The sequence below is a fragment of the Polyodon spathula genome, chromosome 15 (genome assembly GCF_017654505.1).
Source record: "Polyodon spathula isolate WHYD16114869_AA chromosome 15, ASM1765450v1, whole genome shotgun sequence".
Taxonomy (NCBI): domain Eukaryota; kingdom Metazoa; phylum Chordata; class Actinopteri; order Acipenseriformes; family Polyodontidae; genus Polyodon; species Polyodon spathula.
Window position 1 is genome coordinate 37401875 of NC_054548.1, and position 6000 is coordinate 37407874.

Below are 6000 nucleotides of genomic sequence, written 5' to 3' on the forward strand. Positions count from 1 at the left end.
TATTCTCTTTAGCAAGCTAACCTAGCTGCTACACTCACCAGTCTGCATGGATTTATTTTAATAATTTATGTATACATTTATAATTGAAACATTAATTTCTACATTTATTTATTTAAAAAAAAAAAAAAATCTAAATATATTTATTCCTCTATGCATTTATTTCTACCTAATAAATTATTCCTTTATTTTTTAATTAAACAAGAAACTACAATTTATCAGAGATCGGAGATTTAAACAAGGAAGCTACATGCCACTCTTGTGTACAATTCCATTCTATGGTATCTACCAAACAAACAGGATACTGAATATTTTCAAACAGGAAATAGAACATTTCTAGAATCGAGCAGAACCTTCAGGTTTTCAGCTGGTCAGGCATGGATGTAAGCTTAAAAAATAAAAAAAAAAACATTTCAATAATGACCATGTTGCAAGTTCAAATAACGGTGTGTGTATATATATATATATATATATATATATATATATATATATATATATATATATATATTTGTGCGATATGTGCTGTTTTAAAACATAAATACATTGTTTAATATAAATGGTGTGGATGTCAAACTGCTTGCGATCCCTGGTTTATTTTGACGTTGACCAATGTAAAATCACATGATTGGTAGATGTCCAGTTATTTAGCTTTTCTGTTTGAAAAGTCGCTACACACAAGTAAAAATTCAAAAGTAAGAAACGAAGAGGAAGAAGAATAACAATTTTACCTTAGTTTGATCACTTATATCTCATTGTGTATAAGAGGAATCAACGTTTTCTTTCACATTTGATGTAAGAAATTTTCAGACTTTTGGTACTGGTACAGATGGTAATTCTAAGTGATTTAGTTTTGCCGCTGCAACATGGTGAAAACATAAAAACTCTTGGAGCTGTATAGAGAGTCTTGACAGTTTCCGACAAGTTTTTCTAACTTGTACGAGGAACTACCTTTCCTCTCAATACAGAATTGTAATCTTTGGACAGTGTTGGTTTACTATTTTTCAGTATTAAAAAGAAAGGTTTATGTTTTTAAAGACTGATACAAGGCAATAGGAAGGTGTGATTATTATTGTAATAGTGTGCGTGTGTGTGTGTGTGTATATATATAGTATATTTCATTTCATTAAAAGTGGCATTTTTAATAGCCATTACGTCTGCTGGACGAGTAAGTGAGCTTCATGCACTGTCCATCGATGACACATGTATGGCTTTCACTAGAAGTGACTCACGGGTAACATTAAGAACAAATCCATCCTTTTTGCCAAAGGTGGTAACCTCATTCCATATTAACCAATCAGTGGTTTTGGAAACTTTCAGACCTCCCCCGCACGATTCGAGGACTGTAGACAATGGCTATGCCCAGTTCGGGCTCTGCACTGTTATTTGGATAGGACGGCATCCCGGAGACAGTCCAATCAGCTGTTTGTCTGTTACGGGGCCCACTCTAGAGGTCAGGCCCTATTGAAGCAATGTCTAGCGCAATGAGTGGCAGATGCGATACACTTGTTGTATGAACAGACGGACTCCCCGTTACCGGAGGACACTATGGCCCGTTCTACTAGGGGCCAGGCAACTTCATGGGCTTTCCTTCATGGTGCCTCCTTAGATGAGTTATGCAATGCTGCTACATGGACAGGTAGTCGGACATTTGTGCGTTTTTACTGACTTCTCACAGCAGGTCCCAGATAGGGCAGCTTTTATATATATATATGCTCAGTGATTGACGGTCAGAAAGGCTCTTTCCGTTCGGTAATGGTTGTCATTCTCTTTTCAGGGAACCAGGGTTATGGTAATAACCTAACGTTATTCTTCATGTTGTATGGCTTTGTCCATTCTCTCTAGAAAGATCATGTAAGAATCCTGCAGGTTTTTAGGCAGTCTGAAGGTTTGTGTGCATTTTGTATCATTATATTGAAACCATTGCTCATCTTTTCGCACCCAGGCAACATAGTGAACATGGCTGATGGTTTTCCCTTTGTGGAACACAATTGTCAGAGTTTTAAATGTTTTTCTATCAATTATAAATCTGTATGATATAATTTTAATGACCTAATAAACAATATGGAGGATAATTAATTAATTCTGTGTTTGCATTTTAAAATGGCACTATATAAATCTGGTGATCCATAGAATAAGCCATAATACAACACACATAATACGGATATTAATATACAAATTTTATATATCTATCTATCTATCTATCTATCTATCTATCTATCTATCTATCTATCTATCTATCTATCTATCTATCTATATATATAAACGATATATAGAGTATATCTATATGATATATAGCTCAGATATATATATTATATATATATATCATCATCATGCCCACTGCCCGAACCTCCAACCGCCGACCAGCCAACACCTTCGATGAACCTGGAAAGGAGCAGGGCAAAGAAAATAGCCATCAGGAAACATACACTCAGGTAAGCAGAATTACCACCTCTACCCTGGGGTTCTGGTTACTTCCCTTAGCCTATCTTTAAACCCTAAGTGTCTCCTTTCTCTCTTCCTGCCGTTCCTGGAACCCCGATGTGGCACGCTGGAAACCAGCGCTGGACCTCGACCCTCCACGCTAACGGGCAAGTATCTCCGGACCTGGATGCTGGACCTCGAACCTTGGGACAACAGTAAGTAGAATGTTGGTGGACCTTTAGCGTGTCCCGGCAAGACTACAAAGAGATCGCTCAGCGTAGGTAAGTGCAAAATACAAAAATATTAAAAAGTATCTCCTTTATTATCTCCTCTCGCACTCAGACCCTTAGTCTTTGTAACAACTTTGACTATTATTAATACAGCTTAGTTTGTGTGAGAAGAAACCAAGCTTGTCATTTAGCAATCTTGAAATCACATTGATCAAAATCTTCAAAAACTTGTGATCACAACAACTCAAAGTAAACTATACATGAGCAGCTAATATGAAGTGTTCTAGTAGCTAATCCATCACATTTACTCAATGGTTCTCAACAGTGGGATGGGAAGCAATCCAAGGAGGGGGTGAGAAGCGTCCAAAATAATCAAAAATAAAAAAGTAAAACATTTGTTTTATTTAAAATGTATGCGTGACATGACATTCTGTAGATGGTCTGGATTGATTTTGTGGTAGTATTAAAGCAGGTTGACTCTATGGTAGTGTAGTAGTGTAAATCTGAACTGCCATTGCAAATTTTGTATTGCCCTTCCCCTTTATGGTTAGTGGATTAATGGTTCAATCAAGTAATTGAGAACTCAGTTGGATTGAAAACCAGCACACAGGGGGCCCCCAGGAGCAGGACTGGGAAACCCTGTTATAGATAACCAAAACTTCTCAATGTACTGCAGGCTCAAGTAGAACATTATCCAACCATGCCTTGCTTTTAAACAGTCGTCACACACTGTATCACCGCTGCAATCTGAATGAAGTATTTTCTCTAATTGAACTAAAGAATAGAGAATTACAGAAACTATACTTGGGGAATGTAATACATTTGTACTTGCAGAAAGGTTGATGGCTTTATAACAAAAGGGCTAGTCATGAAAGTAAATTACCAGCTAAGCAGCCAGAATAATTACAACTCAATCTGTGAAATTGAATGAGAGGTGCTGGAGTTGTTTTTAAGAATAAATGAATAGGGGTTGTAACTGTGAATTCTAATAGATGGACATACATATATATATATATATATATATATATATATATATATATATATATATATATATATATATATATATATATATATATATATAATCAACAAATTGATAAAGAATTAAATATGATTTCGTAATATCCTATTAATTAGAATTCATCAGGATTTTATTTGAAATATTTACTGACTGTTTGTTATTTGCTCACAGTTGTACTGTTTTGTATTCATATTATACATTTGCTGACTTAATAGTTCTTATAGAAAAGACAAATTATAGAAAATGAGTGAATGATTGCTAATACATATATTACATAAATATTTACACTGAAGCTGAGAAATTACCTGACTATTATTGCTTACTAAGATTAGTGTGCTGATTTATGCCGTTTTGATATTAACTTTCTTTTCTACTTTTGTACCATATGTTATTCATGAACTTTTGATAACATTTCTAACAGATATAACAGTGTTGATTGTTTTGTTGTACAATTGTTTCCTTTGTAATATTGAACTAGTTTGGCAGAAGTTTGTAACTAAAAATGCTAACTGAGTTAAAGCATTACACATGTTAATTAATTAATTATGTTTAATTGGGTATCTAAACACCAATTCTCCCTACATAAGTGAAAGCTTACACTCAATGATGGTAAACATTTTTTTGTTAAACTTTAAGACCTAGAAATATTCCCTTTAAGAGAATGGTTTCTTTAAAAAAAAAAAAAAAAAAAAAAACATAGAATACCCTTAAATCCTTAATGCAATACACATGTGTCTTTATGACAAGGGGTTAATATGGGGTCTAAAATGTCAGTCTCAATGGTGAAAGCAGATGTTTAACCAAAATCTTTTGCTTGAGCTACAAAGAAGTTTATTCTTAGATTGACTGTGAAGCTCCTGTAAATGAATTCTCTGGCAGAGACCACATTTATGAAACTCACAATCTAACCAACCCTGTAGGCTTCAGAACATTTGAGGATGTGCCAGCTGCTCCAGCAGCAGAGACAAATTGTATTTATGAAATGATACAGAGTGAATCCAAATCCCACTTGTCATGCTTGCTGCCAGGGGGTGTTGCCAAAAGGCAAATCAGATTTCTCAAAACGGATTTGTATCTATGGATTTTATGTCAGGTTTAAAAAGCCACAGTTTGCAATTGACACCAGTTCCTAAGGGAGAAGTGTAATGAGTTTTCACATGCCTTCAACGTTGTATTTTTCACACATTGATTTCAAAAAGGCACTGGTGTCTAGTTTTTCTTTAAAGATTTTAACATCCTTTTCAGTGTCTGATGAAGCCATTTTGATTCTTTCACAAAGCTGTCATAATTGTGCACATGTATCTTTTATCGAGCCATTAGTTGTCATTTGTTACATTCCATGTATGTGACTTTACTTTTAAGTCATGTTTGTGTTTCTTTGAATCAAGGTAAACCAAATATAGATATGATACAATACTGCATAGACATCTTAATACAAACATGTTTACATTTTTACAAACTATCTAAGACATTTTTATTTAAAAGGCAAGTATCAAGACTACTTTTTTAAAGAATTTATACTGGAGTTTTAATTGGTATTGTATATTATCACAAAACAATTGTACAAAGAGAGAGAGAGAGAGAGAGAGAGACCTCATAAAATTATCCATGTCATTCATCGAGTGGTAATAAGAAAAATCAACTTTTACCCAGGTTACAATCAGAACTCTAAAAAGTGCTGGACCCAGGAGAAAATTTATGTGAGCACATCAATGACGGTATTTAAAAAAATACTTAATAATTCTAATTAATTAACTCTTTAGTAAAAAGTACTCTGAGGTTCGTCAGCAGGCATTGTAGAAAAATTAAAAAAGGCCGGAGTCATGGGCATTCTGTAAAAAGGTGGAACACCGTTTCCATGGCAGGGCAGAAGGGGCCACTCCACACCAGGGTTGACCCAGCTCAACCGGCGGTTCGCTGCAGGTCCCCGGAGCACTTGGGCAGAGGCAGCTTGTACAGCACTCTCCAAGACGGCAGCATAGACTCCTCCATCACCAGGTGAGCTCTCCACTTACTGTCGGTCAGGTCTTTAAGTCCTAGGTAATGCCAGGTCTTAACCACAGTGCTGTACAGCTGCCTCTACTCTGCAGAGTGAAACTGTAGGTTGTTCTCTTCATCCAGGTATATATAACAGCATCAAGGGTTGCTCCCCCCACCCCCTCTTCTAACAGCGCTTGGGAGAGATGTACCAAGAAGAAATCAGGCTCACGCTCCAGGGCCTGCTTCTCCGAGAAGCACTGTGCCACAAACTCCAACGCTGCTGGGCTCAGGCAGGCTCAGATCTCTCCCAACACCCTCTCTATGAAGCGCACCGAGTGCAGGCCCAATGCTGCA